Here is a 4480-nt window from a genome sequence, read left to right as displayed (position 1 = left end):
CAATGCTAATGTAGCACAATTCAGAACTTACTATAATTTGTATGGTGCAAGTTTCCAAGGGTAAAAACCATTTTTCTCTCACATTGTAAATGTTTGCCAAAGATATTAAAAATCTAATAATTACGAAAACATAAATAACAACATACAAATCTAGCCGTGCAAATGTGCGGGTCACACCGCTAGTTGTAATTCATGAGTTGTAAATAAATAGAAGTGTGATGATCATCATTATTAGAGCATTGTCCTCAAATAAAAAAAAAGAAATGCCAAACAAAAAAAAACCAAACAAATATATATATATATATAGGGCTGGACTATTCTATTACCGGTAACAGAATATTATTCTGTTACCCCAGCCCTATATAGGGCGCGATGCGTCTTACTCAAGGCCCAACCGTGGAACTAGCGCGTCACCACTCACCACCACCACCCGTCCCTCCCACGCGTCGCCCCTGCCTCCCGCACGCCGCGGCGCCATCCTCCAACCCCAACACGCCGCTGCACCACCCCTCCCACCCTAGCGCGCCACCGCGCTGCCACCCCCATCTGAAGGCGCCACCGCGTCCACATCTCCGAAACTCGCGCACTTTTACCGCCGGGCCACGAACTGGGCACCTCCCTCTTCACTGTGCCGGCGTCGCCTTCGCCAATGCACGCCGGCAGCCTGCCTTCCCCGCACCGGCGGCCTCCCTCCCAACGCGTGCCGACAGCCTTCCTTCCCCGCGCCGGCGGCCTCCCTCCCATCGCATGCCAACGGCCACCCTTCCCAGCACCGGCGGCGTCCCTCCCAAAGCACGCCGGCACCTCCGTTCCCCGTGCCGACGGGGGGCAGCTTCCCTCCGAACGCGTGGCGCATTTTCCTCCAATGGATGTGCACAACTCGTGGAGCTACCTCCTGGTCAGCTGGTTCCCGTCGGCCTCCTCGCACCGGACAAATCCTCCAGCGGGACCTCGGAAGGCCTGACGCACTCCCTCGAACTATCGCGCGTCCTCCCTCGAACGGCCGGACTCGTTTACCTCCTCCAATATGCGCAGGTTGCTGCTCTCGTCTGCTTCCTCTTTCTTTTTTGAAATGAGTCTGCTTTCTCTCTCACGAGCATGATGCTACTGCTCCTCTCAACTCTCAATTCTCATTATTTACTGTTTCTCCCCTATATGAACTACTGATGCTACTTCATCTCTACTTGTTGTGAAATAAGATTTTGATTTCAGAGAAGTCGCAAATCACAAAGGAAAGAAGAGCCATGTTTTCTATTGTTGTTATTTTGTTGCCCTCGTGGTGTTTACTGAAATGCCTACAACAACTTAAGGTGTTCTCTTTTTTTAAAATGAAGTGAATGTGTTGTACTACTGTTAAGCGCGGTCCTCCTCCCGAGCTCCTCCATGTGCATCCGCCTCCCAAGCTGTGCCATGAGCGGTTGCGCCTACTCCGTCGTCCAGGCGACCATCATGCGTGCCTCCTGACCCCTGCTGTCAGGTTGCGGCCTCTTTCGCTGTCAGGTCACATCCTCTCCTGCCGTCAGATCGCAACCTCTTCCTTTTGCACGTCGCCACCTCCTGCTGCTGCAGGCCGTGCCCCATCCCCCATTCTCGCGTGGTCGCCAACAAGGTATCCTACTACAATGGTGGTCACTGCCCCAGAATGCTCTCTGGTTCATTTTGATCTAATTTTGCACATTTGTTCTTTATCTCACGAATTTTGTTATGTAGGAGGTGACCGATTGTTGATCCTGAAGTTTCATCACATGATTTTTTGTCTCTGAATTTTGCACCAATTCTTGATCCTGAAGCATCAATGCTTGAGCACTGATTTTTGTGTGTTAGGTGAGTGTACAGTGCATTGGGGTGTGTTTTTATTTTATGTTCTGAGCAAAAAATCGACTACAAAAATTGTGTCATGAAAATTTCATGTACACCTATTGAGATGGTTCAAAAATTAAAACTTTTAAAGTTAAAAAAAGGAAATCAGTTATTTGGTTGTGGAGGTTCTTTTGACCTTGAAAGATATAAGAATTCAGCTTTTACTTGTTTTTCAGTTCAAATTTTGCGTCAAGCAGTTCGACAAGGGTGCGTCCCTCAGTACTACGATGACGAGGCAGACAGCCGCCCTCTTTGTGACCTGCTGCTATTCCCCATCTTGCACTGGCGAACTAATGATGCGGGAGCTGCCCTGTTTGCTACAACCCCACGTGGATCTCTCTCTTTCTCCTCTCTTAAATTCATTGGAAAAGTTGGTTTCTTGTTCTTGTTGTGTCGTGAATACCCTCAAGTTGTTTGATATTATTCCTATGAGAAAACTGATCCATAGCAGATTTTGTTCCAGAGCTGTTCAAAGTTCAGACTTACGTTTTGTGAAGGCAAGGACAAGGAGAAGCCTATGGATAACAGTTCGTGTGGAGCTTGGCCAGTTCCTCTGTTCATGTGTGAGCTTGCTCAGTTTGTCCATTTATCTCTGTTCAGTTCATGTAGAGGATCCCTCGAATTCACCTCCTCTCGTTCTTTATCACAAATGATTTTCGCTATCCGCAGCAAATTACAGTATGAGAGTGGGAGTTTTATATTGTACTCTCTGCCTGCACAATGCATTTTGTAGTGTTGGTAGTTGTAGAGATTTGTTTGTGTTAAAAATGGTTTTATGTATTTTGTAGTGTCGGTACTTAAGTAGAACATTAGTTCAAATCTTCAAATTTTATATAGTTCAAGTACATAAGGAACATAAGGAACTTTAGTTAGTTTCTTGAATTTCGACTCCTTTAGTTTTTGTTCTTAACCAGTTTTTGTTCAATTATATAAGGACTGACGCCATTAGTTTCAAAAAGGAGCTTCTGTAGATGTGGAGATTGGTAAAATCTAAAGTTCAACTATTCTGATGGGGCACTTCATAAAGCAAAGAAAAAAGAAAGCAGAGCAAAAGTGAAGAAAAATAAAAAGAAAATCAAAGTGGTCCTGAGAAGAAAATGCCTACTGTCTAGTAATACATTCTCTCATTTGTCTATGTTTATTTGTTGTGAGAATAAAAAACAGTGGTACCATACATATTACTTGAGCTGTTCATATAAAAAAATGCGTCGGTTTGTGTAACATCAGTTCTAACTTCTATAGCTTGATAAATGATTAGAAGTCAATCTGAATTCATTTTGATCCATTCTCTTGTGATTTTTGGCTGAACTCCAATACTTGCATCCGCCACCCCAACGCCGGCGTGTTCCCTCAGTCCTCTCTCGACAAATCCAACAGTACAGGTTCTCCGGTGTGCCAAGTATTACCTGCGGCGATCCCTACATCATGGCCCATTGAGGAGATCTTGTGTATTCCACATAGAAGAAATATTGTCAGTTCATGAATAGAGAATTTCTGTACCAGACTTAATATTAGTTCAGTGCGTATTCTATCTTCAGTCCACGAAAAATCACAGAATAGTTGGTGTGTGTGCACAAATATTGTCAGTGCAAGTTTCAAAATTCTGTAACTTTAGATATATCACCTGAAAAAGTAATGATTTGCAGCGAGTTTCTTCAAAATTATGTAAAGTTTAGTATTATAGTGTGTGTTTTGAACTAAGATCTATACTCTATGAACTTTTTGTACTTTCTGGACTTGAAGCATTTTTTTCTCATATATTAAATCAAGTGCATATATGAAATCTTGAACGAAATGCTCTATGGACTCTTGGACTGTATTGTTGGAGAACTGTTGTTCGGTACCTAATGTAATTTGCACATAAAGCATTTTGTTCTCAGTTTTTGGGTGAAAAGTTTGCTTCCTATATTGCATAGCTGCTGCAGTGACCATAGGAATTTATTAGAATAATTTAATGTTTTTGTATCTCACCTCTAATTTGTTTCTTTCTACTGCTCTTTCCTCTAACAATTTTGTTTCTGTCTATACTACAGCACGAGGGAGTCTTGGACGGACGCTGATCACTAGCCCACTACGACGACGCTGATCACTAGCACGAAGGACACTAGCAGGTTGAGGATGAAGTACATGACGTAGGCAATGAGGATGACCAAAACATGGAATCCGTACACAAAGCAGCAACTGCAAGTTTAAATTTTCTGTCTATGGTGATTTGATTGCTACTTCTTAAAGAAAAGTGTAATGACAGTTAGATGTTTGTGCAAGAAAGGAAAAATTGTTTGAACTAAAAACATTCGATAGTGCTCTCTCTCCTAACTATTTTGGTTGATGTCCACGAATAGAGAAAAATTGTATGGGAATGTTTAATTATTACTAGCATGTAAGTTCAAAAAATAAAACACAGTTAGTTCGTCTATGGACCCGAGGAAAGTATGCTCAAAGAAAAATCACAACACATTTATTCGGGTAAAAAGTTATTTTACTTCAGCTACACAAACCATGCGGGTTCAATGATGATGGTACCATAAGTTCGGTCAAGAAACAAATATGAATTAAAACAAATAACTATCACTTCTATAAGTTCAAGTGCTCATCCACACTCAAAAATTGAAGTTGGTAA

General features: G+C 42.6%; 1 long non-coding RNA gene across 3 annotated transcripts; it reads left to right on the top strand.

Moving 5' to 3' along the window:
- Positions 1–406: 406 nt before the first annotated feature.
- LOC123160781 (uncharacterized) lies at positions 407–4173 on the top strand. 3 transcript variants are annotated; one of them, XR_006480371.1, is made up of 4 exons: positions 407–1035; positions 1335–1609; positions 1711–1824; positions 2037–4173. It is a non-coding gene; the product is annotated as an uncharacterized lncRNA (long non-coding RNA). The 3 variants fall into 3 exon arrangements; XR_006480372.1 differs by having other exon boundaries at positions 407–1609; positions 2037–2423; positions 3894–4173; XR_006480370.1 differs by having other exon boundaries at positions 407–1609.
- The last annotated feature ends 307 nt before the right edge of the window (positions 4174–4480 follow it).

Source organism: Triticum aestivum, chromosome 7B (assembly GCF_018294505.1).
Source record: "Triticum aestivum cultivar Chinese Spring chromosome 7B, IWGSC CS RefSeq v2.1, whole genome shotgun sequence".
Lineage (NCBI taxonomy): Eukaryota > Viridiplantae > Streptophyta > Magnoliopsida > Poales > Poaceae > Triticum > Triticum aestivum.
Note: the sequence above shows the minus strand (reverse complement) of the source record. Positions and strands in the feature narration are given on the sequence as shown.